Source organism: Thermobia domestica, chromosome 6, assembly GCF_964235325.1.
Source record: "Thermobia domestica chromosome 6, izTheDome1.hap1.1, whole genome shotgun sequence".
NCBI lineage: Eukaryota > Metazoa > Arthropoda > Insecta > Zygentoma > Lepismatidae > Thermobia > Thermobia domestica.
In genome coordinates this window covers 1,064,465-1,082,937 of record NC_137459.1, presented here as the reverse complement: position 1 = coordinate 1,082,937, position 18,473 = coordinate 1,064,465, and the positions used below count along the sequence as shown (strand labels likewise).

Sequence of the window (18,473 nt, the reverse complement as noted above, 5' to 3'; positions counted from 1 at the left end):
TGATACATATTGAGGTCATGTACTATGATAGCGAGGACCCATATACATGACCATATAACCATATAAGGTAATAGGACCTCATCCAAAGGAATAAATTAGGTCAAAAACCAAACACGTGGTACAACGTAATGCTTACGTTTATATTTTGTCAATTTTGTACCCCTAAAAGGGAACGAGGTGGACCACCCAAATTTATAGTGATCCATATTAGGGTCTTATACTGTAATACCAAATGTTTAATTGAGCAATTTCCAAATTAAAGGGGTGGGCCATTGTACCCCTCCCGGGGTGCATCAATGTACCTATGTCTTATGATAGGGAATGGACCCCTATACATGACCATATAACTATATGATGTAATAGGACCTCATCAAGGAGATAAATTAGGTCAAAAATCAAACACGTGGTATAACGTATTGCTTACGTTTATATTTTGGCAATTTGGTACCCCTAAAAGGGAACGAGGTGGACCACCCAAATTTATCATGATACATATTAGTATCCAGTACTATGACACCACATGTTGAAATTAAGCAATTTCCAAAATTAAAGGGTTGGGCCAAGGTACCCCTCCCAAAAATTTAAAGGGGTGCATCAATATACCCATGTCTTATGAAAGGTAATAGACTCCTGTATACGCTCATGTAAACATATAAGGTAATAACACCTCATCAAAGGGAATAAAATCGACCAAAAACCAAACACGTGGTATAACGTATTGCTTACGTTTATATTTTTGGCAATTTTGTACCCCTAGAAGGGAACGAGGTGGACCACCCAAATTTATCATAATACATATTAGGGTCTTGTACTATAATACCAAATGTTTAAATTGGTCAATTTCCAAAATTTAAGGGGTGGACCATTGTACCCCTCCCGGGGGTGCACAAATGTACCTATGTCTTATGATAGGTAATAAACCCCTATACATGATCATATAACTATATAAGGTAATAGGACCTCATCCAAGCACATAAATTAGGCCGAAAACCAAACACGTGGTATAACGTATTGCTTACGTTTATATTTTGGCAATTTTGTACCCCTAGAAGGGAATGAGGTAGACCACCCAAATTTATCATAATGCATATTAGGGTCCTATACTATAATACCCAATGTTGAAATTGGTCAATTTCCAAAATTTAAGGGGTGGGCCAAGGTACCCCTCCCAAATTTCAAGGGGTGCATTAATATACCCATGTCTTATGATAGGTAATGGACCCCTATACATGACCATATAATCATATAAGGTAATAGGACCTCATCCAAGGAGATAAATTAGGTCGAAAAACCAAACACGTGGTACAACGTATTGCTTACGTTTATATTTTTGGCAATTTTGTACCCCTAGAAGGAAACGAGGTAGACCACCCAAATTTATCATGATACATATTAGGGTCCTGTACTATGATACCGCATGTTGAAATTGGGCAATTTCCAAAATTTAAGGGGTGGGCCAAGGTACCCCTCCCAAATTTTTCAACGGGTGCATTAATATACCCATATGTTATGAAAGGTAATGGACCCCTGTATACGCCCATATAACTATATAGGGTAATAACACCTCATCAAAGGGGATAAATTAGGTCAAAAACCCCCGAAATTTGAATTTTTGGCAATTTTTTACCCATGAAAGGGAACGACATAGACACCCAATACTGATAGAGGTACATACTATGGTCCTAGGCTACCATACCGAATTTTTAGATTTGGCAATTTCCAAAATTTAAGGGGGGTGGTCCTATGTACCCCTGCCAAAATTTAGGGGGTGGGCCAAGGTACCCCTGCCAAAATTTAGAGGGGGTGGTCCTAGGTACCCCTAGGTCATTGACCCCGGGCCAAGGTCATTGACCTTTGACCTATGACGTCACAAAAATTTTTGCTGACTCGACTAGATATAACGGGGTCCCTACTACTACTGCTGATACATAAGACATGCAAGGGTAAAGGCCGAACAAAAGCGGGGGTTTAGGGGCGGAGTCCCCAGCTATTCAAAGACTAGTCTATATATAAAACTGAGAATTAGGATTAGGTGGTATAAAAATCTGATTAGGTAAGACTTCATCATAAAGATCTTCATTTGTACACGTCAGTCGAATCTCTTCCCATAAAGCAGTCTGACACAAAGCATCCTTTGACAGACATCAGGAAATAAAACATTCAGCTTTTATTGAAGAACAGTTTCGGAGCAACTAATTTTCTTATTTTTTACAAAATACTTTAGAATTATCAAAGCAATAAACAGTTTATAATATGATTAAATAGAAGGCGAATATGAGATAATGAGTAACCTCAGAGTTCCTCCTGTGGGCCGACCCCCCTTTTTAGTATGATGGGAAAATTATGCCTTCGATCTCAGTACCCTAATCGAAAATTAAGATCGTTAACTAGGATACATCTGGCTCTCAGAAGACTATTGCCTTCCTACCAATGGGGGAACGGTACGTCAGTGGTAGAACGCTCACCTGGTATATGGAGTGCTTGGTTCGACCCGTGGTCAATGTAGTTTATGGATTGTCAATATTGTGCTCCTGAATTTTGTTGGGTAGTCCCTTTCCTTCCACCAATTCTTCCATTATCCATCTCCCTTAGCCTAATGGACATAAGCGTGGAACGTTAAGCTGAAAAATTTCAATTTTTTGCTCATACCTGGGTTGACCTGATTCTTTACCAAGATAGGAACTTCATGCATTATGATCCCACCTAAGATCTGGGTACTTTTATATTGTATTTTGTTGTTCAATATTACTATAAAAAATTATCATATGAGTAAAACTAATATAGTTTAAAATAAATAATAGATCTTTCGTTTCATTTCGTAGAAAATTTTCCATTTGTTCGCTTTAAATATTGTATTTAATAAACTTTTAGGTGGGACGAAATTACCTTAGTGGTTCGAAACGACTGCTAATGAATGCAGTTGAACAGCAATTGACCATTCCATACAAAGTTAGATAGATATTGAACTGGACAAAATATCATGCTCTCTGAATCTGTGGAGCTTGCTCTCTAGCGTTGTTGCCAATAAAAGGACAGATGCAGCACGTTGATCTGGGTGATGTATACTCAATATAGCAGCTCCCATCTCTGTTGCTACCAAAGATGCCGTATATCGTGTTTGTATCAATTTGAAGCTATATCTCAATTAGGTTATTATTGGATATATTAACCAATTTCGTTTATTTATCTATTTATTTATTGTTTATTGATTGTGTTGTGGATTTCTAAATGTGATCAAACCTTTTCTTAGTAATATATAAACCAAAAATCTTTCGCTTACTAAAACATTCCTGACGTATTTCAGATTCCAACAGTGACACTAGTGGAGAATGTTGTATAGTTTCCTGAGCAGCTTCTTTTGGCCCACCTGCCACACGAGCTGAAGTTAATTGACTAAATGACGCAGCAAATAGCCAAGAGTAATAGACAGAACTACTTAAAAAAAAAAAAAAAAAAAATCTTCCCATGGAAACACAGACATATTACTTACAGGTTAGTAGTATAACATGATGTTTACCAACGTAAATAAATATGAAATACCATCTGTTTGTTCATTCATCACAAGACAAACCTGTAGATGTTTATGATTTTTTGCATAACAGTAGTCTTTTGGAAAAAGGGCAAGATCTTCCTACCTGCAATATATATATATATATTTTTCTTTTAGATGAATTCGTATTATTACTTCTTTTTATTTGCATCTTCTTTTAAACTTATTGATAGAGTAAGTTTGAAAGAAGAATGAGTTGTTTAAAAGGATAGTTTGAACGGGTACCCAGCTTCATTATTAAATAATTGGTATAATCAGGTTAAAATGAATTTAAGTTCCCATAAACCTGAAACCGATATAAAGGATAAAAAATGGATTGGATTACCTATTTTTCCGTAATTGACAACTATATTAAATAGAATCTATACAGAATATGATTTCCCTTCAGCTTTAAAATCCCCGAAAATTTTAGAAAATAACTTCACACAGTTTAAGAGTTATTAGACAGGGCCCAGTGAAAAATCGGGTATTTACGAAATAAAATGCAGTTGTCAAGAGAGTTATATAGGCAAAACGAAAAGAAATTTAAAAGTTCCAGTAAAGGAACGCAGAGATTCAAAAGCGGAAAATCCGGTGTCAGGTTTATCGAAACATTTAAAAGAAACACAACACAGAGTAGAAGATTAAAAAAATGTATTTGGAGCTAGAAATGAAGTAGAGAGACTGTTTCTTGAAATTTTATATATTCATTTAAAAAAAACAAAATGAAATATAGATAGAGGTTGGTTGAGTGATGAATGGGAGGGGTTAATTACAAAATTTTCACAGCATTGGCATGATACTAAAAGTAACATCATGAGTTGGCAACCTTCCAACAATGAACAGGAAAGGGGCACAGATTGACTCGGCCATATTTTAGTTCGCTTCATCTCATTTGGAGATCGCTGACGCACAGGACAACCTTTTTTTCTTTGTACAATACAGCTCTTCCCTTGGTAAGTCCGTTCCTTTTTGTTCCTTGATATTTGTATTCTTTTTCCTCCTGTTTTTAACCCCCGTGACCAAGAATCGAAAGCTTGAAACTCTAAAGAAAATTCAAGGATTACAGAAATCTAAAAGTGGAATTATTGATACAGTTTTAATGTCAGCAAAAAAAAAAAAAAAAAAAAAAAAAAATCAGGGTAGCACCAGAAAAGAAATCGTCTGTCCCAACGCTTTGACGTAATCTAGAAAACGTACGTGACCACTTATCAGGAGATGCATATTCAGAAATGTTGCCAAAGCAAATATCACCCATTGGAAAGGGAGAGAATGGAATGTGTTGGGAATTTGGAAATACGTCTCGTGGAAAAAATATCGAATTGTATTGGTACAAACTCACTATGGAAGATGAACTCCTTCGTGCCTCTATAGTTAGTGTCAGTGCCCTTGGCGCCAGAGACTCGGGTTCGATTCCCGGTGGAAGCTCATGGGTTTAAGTTGTTGGTCCACGTTTCATGTAGCTTCGGTGCTGAACAGGATGCTAAACTCCAGACCAATCAACCAATCATTATTGACGATGAAGTTAAGGAGGAAGGGGACAAAAATATTTCCTACGGGGACACTTTTAGTGAGATTAATATATTGTGCATTATTTATTTATTTATTTATTTGTGCTAGCTGCAAGCACCCGTCGTTGCCCGGTCTTAACCCTCGGACTTCAAATGAGAGGTACTTTGTGCCCGCAACAGTATATTTTTTTGTAATTACTCTTCGAATCGTTAGGTTAAAATTGTAAGAAAATATGTCATTGGTCAACGTGTTTAGCTTACAGTGGCTCAAATTGAACATTAATGTGTCTCATAAATTTGATATTTTAATTTGGTGGGCGCAAAGTAACCCCCTGTTGGTAGGATGTATCACACTCCTAGATGGCACTATAATAAATAACTGTTATCCGGTGCACTGTTCACTTCAGTCCCTGTTGATTTTTGTGAGAGTTTCTAATTTGTTTCCCTTGCTAGATATATTTAATCTTAACAGGTAGGCACAAAATGACCCCCTCCCCCCCGGTGCTAGTCCGTGTTACAAAAAATACCTAGGTAGTGCGAGGGTTAATTCAGAGCTCGGATAAATAAGATGAAGAGGAATGTTTCCACAACTATTCCATTATCCATTGTCTCTTCTCTGCTGTTATGCAAGCCTGCAACGCCAAAGCGTAATGCTGGTTGCGTACAGGTCAGGCGTTTTAGAAAACAGCCAAAAATGTATACACATTTTCACCTTGCTCGAAAATATCTATGTACACTCATGTCCAAAATTATTGTCGCATGTCTATAAATATGTCGTTATATTAATATAATTTGATAACGAATTCGCCCGATAGTTCTTACAATGTTAGTATGTGTATAATCAGCAAAGACATATGGGGTAAATTTCATGTCAAAAGAGCAGAAAATAAGAACAATACAACTATTGTCCATTTAGCAACATTTTGTTTTACTCATTCTAATTTCCGTATTTATAATTCTTTTCCTATAAAATTTACCACAAATATACATCTACCGATTATACACATACTATCAGTACCCTGCAAAATCATTATCAAATTATATTCTTACAAAAAGACAGTTATAGATATGCGACAATCATTTTGGACATGAGTGTACCAGGTTTGGTGACTCTAGATCTTTCTTTTCTATGCAAAAAGCTGATGAGACACACACACATATCTATATATCTATATCTATCTATCTATCAATCTATATATATATATATATATATATATATATATATATATATATATATATAGTTATTATTAAGGATTGCTCGAGGGAGAGTTGGAATGTCATTTAAAACGGAAAACAATAAAAATGGAAGATAAAAAAGAAATCCTTCAGTGCTTATATGTATATTAAAATGTACCTACCATCCTTGTATTTGTCTCATGGAGCTGAAGAGAGGCCCAATAAACTTTAGTCAGTGGAAACGGTCACGAAATTCGAACCTGGGACTTCCGGGTTGGTAACCAACCAGGTTAACACTTCATAGGTGAGGACTCAATTAAAAAAAAAAAAAAGTATAGTGTTTGAAGTACAAATGTCAACAGCGCAAAGAACTTCTAATTTTCTTTTCTAATTTCATTGTATTGAGTTTAGAGAACAAAGCTCTTAGACTTCCACTTACAGTTTCTTTGAAGCCACTTATATTGAAGACGGTTTGAGCTACGTTAACCATACTTTTCACAGCAATGTGATCATGGTGTAGATTCTTTTGAAACGAGATCAGTGTATTCCGTAGACTCAAAATAAGCGCTACTTTCCAAACAAAATACTGACAAATCTTCCTCCCGTTTAGGGGTGATGTGATTCATGAAATCTTTGAGTTTTACGTCCCACGATTATGCCACTAGGCTACAGGAGACGGTGATGATGAGAAATGAAGAAAGTGAAAGGAAACGGGAGAACCCCGAGGAGACCCACGCACAGATTGATAGATTCATGTTTTTGTGTTTAAAATTGTCATCTATAACACTGATATGCAAGGTTTTATTATTTTCAAGTGAAGAGGTGTATCGGAATCGATTTTTTCTGCTGATTACGAAAATGACCTTCAAAATTATGTATCACGTCAGGATTTTTCACAAATCACGAAAATGTCAAAATTTGAAAAAAAAAAAGTATTTTTTAACCTGTAGACGCTTGCAGCGAATTCATATCTTGACGTTGTCATCCCTGGTGCCTCTCCTAATCGTCGCAGAAACATGAACGACCCCTTGTTGGAAAGCTAATAGAACAAGTAATGTAACGAGCTATGTTTGGTGCATCTGTGCTCCCATTCGTAGAAGAAGAAGGAGAAGAAGAAGAAAGTCGAAATATTTGAAAAAATGTCATTTTTTGAATTTTCGACCACGCTGGCAACACTGTTAATTATTCTACGTTGATAAAAAAAATTAATACGAGTTCCTTACATAGTCATATCAACCATATAGAAAAATGAAATCCATAGCTACAATAGGAAGCGAGGAAAAAAATCAAAGTGCACCACCGTGTATAAAATTTTTTGGTTCGTAAACATTCACGTTGTTACCTCTGGCGCCTCCTAATTGTCATAGAGACATGATCGACACCTTGTTGGAAAGGTAATAGAGCAGTAAATCCAACGAGGTATGTTTGGTACCCCTAAGCTCCCATTTGTAGAAGAAGAAGGAATTCGAATTATTTGTAAAAAAAATGAATTTCCGGTCCGCTGACAACACTGTTAGTAATCCCACGCTGATCAAAAAAAAAAAAAAATAATAATAATAATGTAAGTGCTTTACATAGTAATACCAACCATATAGAAAATGAAAGCTGTAGCTACAATAGGAAGGGAGAAACAAAACGAAGTGGAATCACCTTTATAAAATTTATAATTTGGTTTGTATGTATGGCAACCCTGTCATCTCCCCCATTCCTAATTGTCACAGAGATATGAATGACATCTTGGTTGGAAAGGTCATAAAGCAGGGAATGCAACGAGGTATGCTTCGCACCCATAGTCTAATAGTCATAGAAGAACAGTAAGAAGAAAGAGAAAAAGAAGATAAACATAAGTGCATAGTTTAAAACATACATACCTAACATTCGTCACAGGGCTTCCTCTTTGGTGTTCTTCCGTACAGTCTCTTTTTAACATCCAGCAATAGTCAGCCATCATATGGACAGTCCACCTTCCTTGGTATCGTTTTTCCATCACTTTAATGTCCTGATAGAAACGCTCGCCATGTTCTCCCGTAAAATCACCAAGATTGTCAGGAAAGTAATTGAGATGAGCATGAAGAAAATGAACTTTGACGCTCATGTTGCAGCCAAGCAGTTTAAAAGATTCCAACATCTCTTTGATTAAAACACTGTAATTTGCAGCCTTCTTGTTCCCCAAAAAGTTTTGTACCACATTTCTGAACGCAGCCCATGCTTGTAATTCTCCCTCACTCATACTTCCCTCAAATGTTTTGTCCCCCATCAATTTTCGGATTTGTGGGCCTGTAAAAATTCCAGCTTTGATTTTTTTCTGACGTGATAGATGGAAATTTACTGGCAAAGTACTGAAAGCATTTACTATCTCTGCTTAAAGATGTCATGCATTGTTTCATTAAACCTAGTTTTATATGTAACGGTGGCAACAGTATTTTAGAGGGATCAACCAATGGAAGTGAAACAATGTTCTTTTTGCCAGATAAGAAAGTATTCCTGAATGGTCACTGCTTTCGAACCCAATGTTCAGTTCTTGCTCTGGAGTCTCACTCACACAAAAAGCAAGTATATTTTGTGTAGTCTGCTTGTTGGCCTAGCAATATTCCAATGACTTTGAAAACCCTACACACACACACCACTCGTAACGCTTGTACTGCACCTTTTCCACCAGAAATTGAAGGCTTTCGTATGTCTCTTTCATAGTCACTAAATGAGCTATTGGAATGGACGGATGGACGTTAGTGTTGTGTAATAAAACACCTTTTAAGCTGGATTTGCTGGAATCTATGAACAGCCTCCATTCTCCTGAATTGCAATTGATGTTGTAGAATTCCATGACTGCCAGAATGTCTCGACAATATACCAAACCATTTTCTTCTGCAAAAAGTGGAACTAATTCTGCCTCTCGGTGTCTGTACCAGGAGAATCTCTTATTCGGACCCAATAAATTGTTTTCATGAAGTCGCGATTCTAACAATTCTGCTGCGTCTTTAGATAAATTAAGGTCACGAACCAAATCATTAAATTCATCCTGGGTAAGTACTTTTGATTTTTTTACCAGCGTAGGATTACTAACAGTGTTGCCAGCGTGGCCGGAAATTTAAAAAAGTTAACATATTTTAAAACTTTTTTGACTTTCTTCTTTCTTTTCTTCTACGAACGGGAGCCAGGGTTACTAAACATCTCTCGTTGGATTTCCTGTTCTATTACCTTTCCAACAAGGTGTCGATCATGTCTCTGTGACAATTAGGAGGCGCCAGGGTAACAACGTGAATGTTTACGAACCAAAAAATTTTATAAACGGTGGTTGCACTTTGATTTTTTGCCTCGCTTCCTGTTGTAGCTACGGCTTTCATTTATCTATATGGCTGGTATAACTATGTAAGGAACTCGTATTAATTTTTTTACCAACGTAGAATAACTAACAGTGTTGCCAGCGTGGCCGGAAATTCAAAAAATGACATTTTTTTTACAAATATTTCGACTTTCTTTTTTCTTCTTCTTCTACGAATGGGAGCTCAGATGCACCAAACATATCTCGTTGCATTACTTGTTCTATTAGATTTCCAACAAGGAGTCGTTGATGTCTCTGCAACAATTAGAAGAGGCGCCAGGGGTAACAACGTCAATATATGAATTCCCTGGCAGGCGTCTACGGTTTTTTTTTTTTTTTTTTTTTTTTAATTTCGACATTTTCGTGATTTGTGAAGAAATCTGACGTGATACACAACTTTGAAGGTCATTTCCGTAATATACAGAAAAAATCGATTCGGATACACCATTTTATTTTAAAACAACAGAAAAAAATTGAAAATTTGCAGATCAGTGTAATCCGACAGAATAGTTGATTACCTGAATTCTAAAGTGAAGATGAATTTTGTAACTCATGGGTTAATACCAAAGACTGGTAATTCCAGAATTTTTCAGGAAACAGAAGAAGTGGCTGTGGTGTTCATCTTTTTTCACGTATATCAAAATTTGATCCAAAAATACGTCAGAAGATCCCAATATATGTCAATCAAAAATTTTCTTGTACGTTTTATATCTAGAGAACTACATATAATGTAGTCGAAACTAAGCTATCACTTAACTCAGTACGATGTGCTTATTCCGTAAAAAAGACTTAGGTGCCGTTTAAAAATTGTGTGGTCCCTGATCCAAAACCTAATGATTAGCCCAGATCGCAATCTTTTGATGTTTTTTTTTTTTTTTTTATCTTTCCTAAAGTTCTTATTTTCTTTAATAAAATACAAACTGTATTTTTTAAGTTTTGTTTTCCCATCACTTGAAACTTATCTTGAATTGAAAGTAAGTGTGTTTTACAAACTGTATATTTAATTTGTTTCCTCAACTTCTGAAACTTACTTTGAACTCAAATTAAAATATGACCTGAACTTGAATGTGGGATAGTCTGGCATGGTGAGTACATCTTAGGAGTTACTTCAGCACCCGCTACTCCCCACATTTTTAAAATCCTGCAGAAAAGCCTAGTTATGAACAATCCTATCCTTGCAAACGTTCAACAACCAATCGTCATCATCCTCAGTGCGCGTACCTTAAGAAATCACGCTGCTATTAGAATTATATATATTTTAGTCAGCTTTTCCTGCATCGTAGAAATAACGTTAATGATTCGTGAATTGATGCTGTTTTTTTTTTTTTTTTTTTTTTTTTTTTTTTTTCATGTACAGTATGCTACCGTCTTGTTACATTTTATCAACAACCCAAGCAAATAAACGTCACCAGTAGAGCAACTGAACGCAAGAAATATGGAAATAAAACATGAATTTTCATATCAAGTTTAGTGTGTGTAAAACTGTAGAACGCCAGTTATCCGTACTTGTTGGCACTAGCGGTAAATCGGATAGTCATAGAGATAAATCGACCAGTTAAAAAAGAATGCCTTGTGTCTAAGTAATTAGACGCTTAGCTCTGCGCCAAAATATAAGTTAGTTTTCTCGGAACATTCCCGTTTATTCACAGTATCGTTTTATTTCACTAATTTTGTTGTTGTCATATATTATCATTTATCATCTTTTTCCTTTAGTAAACAAAAAAAAAAAATGATGGCCCTTTAATTAAATATTTTTTTTAACTCATTTTTACCAGTTAAAAATAGTAACAAGAAATGTTGATGTAACAGAAAATCGTACGAAACAGACTATCAAAACAACATTGAAAGGTACACGATTCGAAGTTCACAAACTAAAGTTTGCCATAATTGTGTTTCTCAGCAACAGTTTGATAAACGGCTGAATATTAAACTTTTCACGCTTTACCTTAATAATTCCTTGTCGCTTTGACGTCCTTAATTTGATTTTTCATTTCTAAATATATCACAAGGACAGTATATATTATACGTGATCTACAGAACTTACTTGATCTTGGCCCGAATTTTGCAGGGAGTAAACTTCATTCTGCTTAATATTACGTGAAATATCTTCCTATGTAGATCTTTGGTTTCCAAGTTACCGATTATCAAATTTGGTTTTTGACAGTCACATTTTTGAAAAATGAATAAAATAAACAAATAACGAATTGCAGTTCGGAACAAGGAATATAGGGTGTCCATAAAGTCTGGGTACATGAGAAAAAACACATTCCAGTCAATTTAATGTTAATGAATAATAATTTCAACATGATTTCCATGCTATTCGATGCATAATTTGATGCGCTTTGCAAGATTAAGATGAACTCGATGGAATAGGTCTGAATTGCCGTCGATTTCAACACACTGACTGGTAATGCGTTCTGTCAGGTGGTTTAAATTTCTAATCTTCATCGAGTAAACTTTCTCTTTCAGCATACCCCAGAAAAAAGAAATCAAGGGGAGAAAGGTCTGGCGAACGGGGGGACCACTCCATATGTCCTCTTCTCCCAATCCAGTGAGGAAAATCGGTAGGGGTCTCATCCTGCTGAAACCAGTCTGGAAGTTCTTCACCCAAACGCTCAATTTGAGGCATCAATTTGTCTCTCAGCATGTTCAGATAAGTCTCACTCGTTATATGTTCATCAAAGAAAAAAGGTCCTAGCACATGAGCTTTCCACAAACCACACACCACCGTCAGTTTTTGGCAGCCCTGCTGTTTGGATGGACTCATCCAATTTGGATTGCCTAGAGACCAGTATCAAAGATTTTGTCTGTTCACTTCACGATTGACATAAAACAAGCTTCATCACTGAACAATACACAGTCTTTAGTGAAATTGACGTTTTCACCCAATTTAACTGCATGCGTCTATCGGGGTCATCTTCATGCAAGTGATGCAATATCTGTAACTTGTACGGATGAAACTTCTTCTCTCTGAAGATTTTGTGGATAGCTGACCTTGGAACACCCAACTCCGTGGATGTCCGACGAAGCGATTTCTTTGGGCTAGCATAAACCTTAGCCAAGACAGCCTCTTTTATTTCGTCTGAAGTCTTTGGTCGTCCGGAACAGGGTTTGTCCAACACACTGCCTGTTTCTTTAAACTTGGTGATTAATTTCCGACAGCAACAAAACAAATAGTTTGACGATGAGGGTGTCGAAGGTTAAATTCTTCCGCAATTTTGCGATACGACCATCCTTCTCATCCACTTAAGAGTACCAACTTGACTTGTTCTCCTTTAGACAGAGTCATCATTCAATTTGAAAAAAAAAAAAAAAAAAAAAAAATATTAGAATTCCCTATGTACCCAGACTTTATGGACACACTGTAGAAAGAAATACTTGGAACGGATCCGTGAAACGTTAATCGGAGATGAAACATTCAGTGTGAAAGTTCGCAAAATACAGAAGATAACTTTTTATATGTATACAGAATATTTTTAAATTATTCAGTGAAGTAACTGACGAAAAATTTTTATGGAGTAAGAACACCACTGTCTTTAGAACACCACACACTTTAAGAACACCACACCATATCGCGAACGCATAACGCAGTATATAAAAATTTACTTCGGTTTAAAAACTCCTCATGAAGTCGTTTTTAACAAATTGTACTGTTGTAAACAATTCTACACTATAGGTGTTCTGATTGGTACTGTGAAGATTGCGCGAATGTAAACGTAAAAGTGTGGATTATAGGCGACCTTCCGCAAGTTTGTTTATTTATTTGCTTTCTTATTAAGTGGATTGTGAAAGTTAATTTCTCTTTTTTTATTCTTTAGATTTACAAGTAATTTGACCTGCTATACTACAGCCTAGGTAGTGCACGAATTTTCTTCCGAAAGGATAAACAAATTCAAGGTGATGATGGAAAGAAAACGATTCACCTTCTGAAGAAGTAGCTGCTACTAACACATTGTCTGCATAGACTTTCGTGGTAAGTCCTGAAATCTGTGAACACTCGAAGAACCATGAGAAAAAAAAAAAAAAAAAAAAAAAGTTCCTTGTGAATTATCGTGTCTTAACAAATAATATTGTTCCGAACTTAAAAGTGTTAAAAAAACGGTAGAATTTTTCCTTAACTTTTTTTAAACTACACAATCAATATAGTTATTTAAAGAACGTAAGAAACACATATTTAAATTTATTACACTCAACTTTATGCTCCGTGAAGTTCCCTGTTACACAAAAATTGACTACTTACTCCCTTTTATTCAATTTTCTTTGTCTATCTGTTAATGCAATCTTTACAAAAACCTTTATTTACGAAATATGAACAAACTCATAATGGGCATTTTCAGTATCCTTTGTATCGAAGCAAACTCACTCCTAATTGCAAACTATCCCGTGTGAATTTGTTTTATGCAAAATGATTTATGCTTTATTCTAGGATTGGTACTGAACATTTAGATGTAAAATAAGAAAATAAACGGAGTAGTTTAGAAAATTCTCAAGAAATAATAAGAATAAAAATAACCCAGGGGTAAATTATCCATTGTGGACTTATTCATACAAAATAATTTATGATTTATTAGAGAATTTTAATGAAATATTTATTTATGAAATAAGAGCAAAATAAACTAAACAGTTTCTCACATAAAAAAAAAAAAAAAAAAAAAAAAAAAACAGAAAACCCATTGCCAAGAGTAAAGTACCTCTTTTGAATCTTTTAACATGTATTAAAAAAGACGATATAACATATTGTAAGGCTGTGAATGGATTTCCCTCATGAAAAATAAACGAAATTACCCAAGCTATCTTTGAGAAGATTGTCCGAAAAGGACTCAGATCTAAGAGTCAACTACTCCGTGTAGATTTTGTCAGAACAATCGAGTTGTGCCGTATTGTCAGTTATTAATGAAGCATTTATGAAATATGAACAAAATTGCGTGGGTCGTTTCTGAGAAAGATCGTGTAGAAAGAACTAACCCTTAAGATTAAACTACCCCTTCGAGATTCTTCTTAGAAAAATGATTTATACCTTAGTTGCTAGTTTTATGAAATATGAATGAAATCGTTAGAGCCGTTTTAGAGAAAATCGCGAATTTTGATCTTTCAAATTTGAGCAAATTACCCTTATTTTTTAGAGTAGGAAGAAAATTCAAAAAATGCCCCTGGAAGATCTTATAAAAACCTAAAGTTTAAAATTTGGCCTCAGTACGTTGAATGGTATGGTTTCTAGGTGATTGAACACATTTACATCGAGACAGACATCCAAAAGTCACTTTTTCGGCATATAGAGGTCACGAAACATGTATGTAGAAATCTCGAATTCGGTTATTTTGTCACTATAACCATACTTTCTTCTCTCCTATCGTCACTGGAAAGTAAAAAAGACACTCAAGTAAGGATTTTACAAAATACAGTGCGTTCTAAAACGATAAAGTCTTGAGTTACCAGTTGAGAATGCTTCATGAGCATTGCTAGAACGAACTTAAAAAGAATAGAGATGGAAGAATAACTGTGATTGTTCCTACATGTAAAATAAATCTTTCTATCTGCACCTTCTTCTCTTTCTCGCAAAAATTCACAAAATATCATCTCTCTATGACTTACGGTTCCCGAGATATGGCTTCTTAAACCTCCGGAAATCGGCCATTTTTTGGCCAATATCTCGGCAACGGTAAGAATGACGCGAAAAATTCCATCACTTCTATCAGATAGTTATTTATCCTCTAGGGCTCAAAATTGAAAAAAAAAAAAAAAAAAAAAAAAAAAAATCGAACAGACAGAAAGTTCAGTAACGAACTATTTAAGTTCGTAGAAAATGTTGGTTTTTAGATGCTACTAAGTTTATACCAAAAAACTTGAGTGAATTCTATAAACTAACTTAAATTATCTTCTACCAGAAAACAAAATATATAATAAATACGACCATGTGAGAAAAGCACGTCACTGTCGGACGAAGAAAAACTGTTATTTCGGAATGTCAGAGATATTGATGCGCATTACCTGACTTCAGGTATCATGAAGTTAAGTGCAACAAATTTACCAGTTAATATATTTCGAGCACAACTGCATTTAGATCTTCCGGATGAAATTAAAATTTAGAAACACACAGGTAAAAAAAAAATATATTTTGAGTTATCTCAAACAGGACCCAAAGGAATGGTTGAAATTAATAAATTCCAGTAATTTATTGTATTATTTTTTAGGTATTCGTTGTGTCTGTTTAAAACACTTTATTATAGTCTTCACCTTTGTACCTTTGTCCTGGGAAAGATTTCGAGCTGCGTCCGATATTAACTCATACATTACTACTCTCAAAAAAAAAAGTGCTTATCATGTTCATCTAGTTTTAATTATAATTGGATTTCCCGCGCTTGACCACTTTTAAAACGTTAAGTTTAACGCGTGCAGTACTGATGAAATTTAAATGGCAATTGTGTTGAATGTTTGAATCTTATTTATTATGTGAACAAAGAACTAAGTTTGTCTATTTCCTGAGTTAGCCAGGAAAATGTAATTATATTATATTTTGTTGGAATTTTTTGTGTTAATAAATGTTTGCAGTATGTGTAATAGTATTGTGTCGTATAACGAATTATCTTTGCTGATATTTATATGTAATTGCACTGTAGTCATACATACATACATACATACATATATATATATCGCGTGTCTATAAATTAGTTATACAAAAGGAAGCGTTAATTGTGAACAAACTATATTTGTAATAATAATGTTCTATACCTCCATGAACAAAAGTATATCTTCAAATTTACTTCACAAGTGCATTCGATTTCCTGCCAAATTGCTTGAAGCATTTTGGCATTGTCGGTCGCAGCTGTCTGCACCATCCAGATCCGCAACTCGTCGACTTGCTAGGAAGAGGGGGACAAACACATCTTCTTTAATGCAACCCCAGATAGAGAAATGCATAAAATCAAATCAGGCGAACGAGGAGGCCACGAAACCGTTCCACCACGACCAATCCAAGTCGGTACTTCACGATTAGGTAAGCAAGCAGTAACTATTGTGCAGCTTATTTATAGACACGTAATATATATATATATATATATATATATATATATATATAGATAGATAGATAGATAGATAGATAGATATAGATAGATAGAAATATATAATAATGGAATTTTTATTATTTGAAAATTCGTCGATTTCTGCATACAAGTTTGGAATGTCAATTGACCTTCCACTTTGGGGTGGGGTTTGCTGGCGAAGCTTACATATAGGCAGAAACCCCCCGCCTCTTAGATTCAGTAGACATTGTAAGCTTCTATGTAGAACGAGTTCTTGATGTAAAGGAAGGGCTATGCTTGTGTTTCATCGACTGGCGAAAAGTTTTCGACTGGATCAGTTGGACGAAACTTCTGAAAATACTTAAAGATATTGGAGTCAACTGGAGAGATCGACGACTCATTCAAAACCTGTACATAGGACAACGAGTGAAGTTGCGAATGAATGAAGGAGAAACCAATAGTGTGGAGATTGTAAAAGGAGTCAGACAAGGGTATAGTATGTCGCCCTAATTATTCAACATTTACAGTGAACGTTTAATGAAGGAAGCATTAATGGGAATTGGAGATTTTAAGATTGGAGGGCAGATCATTAACAAGATCAGGTATGCAGATGATACGGTTTTATAGCTAAAACCGAAGGCAGACTACAGGAGATTTTTTACAGCCTCCATTTTCCCTTGCCTTGGCCGATTACTTTCAGAGTTCTTCATAGCAGACGCAATTGTCTCTTGCATTTATTATCTCTTTTATTCTTTTGATATTTCGTTTATTATCTCCCTGCCTATTGGGCTGTCAAACCTCAGCAGGTTGAGGTGAGGCACATTTCTTTTCAGCATGGCACCTAATATTCAAAATCGTCCTATTTTACCTCTCTTTTTTTTCTTTCTTTCTTCATTTATCCTTTTTTAATACAGAAAAAATGTGATTAATACATAATATAAAGAATTGGGATGCAGCTTTCTGATTTCATCCTTGTTCTTAATTTCTTAATTTGAATTTCATTTTCATTATAAAATGTAGGCATTTCTTCCTAATGCAGCCCATTCACCACCCTGAAAAAAAAAAAAGAAAAAGAAAGAAACAAGACAGTATAAAAACAACAACATCTCATTTTGTATTAATTGTTTTGTAGTTTCTTGTTTCTTCCACGATTTCTTATGCATTTATCACACTGTTTCTCATACGTGTTTATTACTAACACACACAGCACTGATACACACACCATATTAAAAGGAGGTTATAGAAATAAAACAACATAAATAAATAAATAAATAAAAATAACGTAAGTTTGTACTATATGTCCTAGTATTGCTCTTTATGTCCTAGAATATCATCCCAACACTAACTAGTGGAAGATTTACGGGGTTTGGGACTTTCAGGCTGAAGACCACCTAAATTGCAAGATTTATTTTTTTTAAAAAAAATCTAATGTTAGTAATTCTTATGCGTATAAGCTTCAAGCCCTCCCCCCCCCCCGTCATTCCCATCTAAGTCTAGTGATTTCTAAGAAAACAAAGCCTTTCTGAGTGAAGCTTTCTCAAACTATTTTTCTGGATCCGCCATTGTTCGTAATTTATTTTCCAACAAGAAATCTATTCCGGCATCTACCTAAATTACCTAAAATTAGAAGGCATGAGGTACCAGCAGTAATTATTTCCTATCTAAGGGATTACTTTGGACCGGTGCAAAGTAACCCCGATTAGAGGCTGAAACCGCCTTCTCCCAGTTTTATTTTTTCTATGACTTTAAAAACGTTTCACGCTACAATTTCAACTATTGCTTCAAAGTCCCATTATACATAGTAGTATTCTACGAAACTGACTTACCTTGGACGGAAATTCTTGTAGGTGATATCTTTCAAACTTTGTCGGCCTTTACAGTGACTGCTTTCCATACATCTACAACAACAAACTCTC

At 35.2% G+C, this 18,473-nt stretch overlaps 1 long non-coding RNA gene across 4 annotated transcripts in view; it reads left to right on the top strand.

The window, feature by feature from the left end:
* LOC145687811 (uncharacterized) overlaps positions 1–18,473 on the top strand; it is a 59,251-nt gene that overhangs the window by 25,269 nt on the left and 15,509 nt on the right. For all 4 annotated transcript variants that reach the window (XR_014131778.1, XR_014131780.1, XR_014131777.1 and 1 more), the window contains exons 3-4: positions 3,305–3,492; positions 13,357–13,511. This is a non-coding gene — a long non-coding RNA (uncharacterized LOC145687811). The remainder of the gene's footprint in view (positions 1–3,304; positions 3,493–13,356; positions 13,512–18,473) is intronic.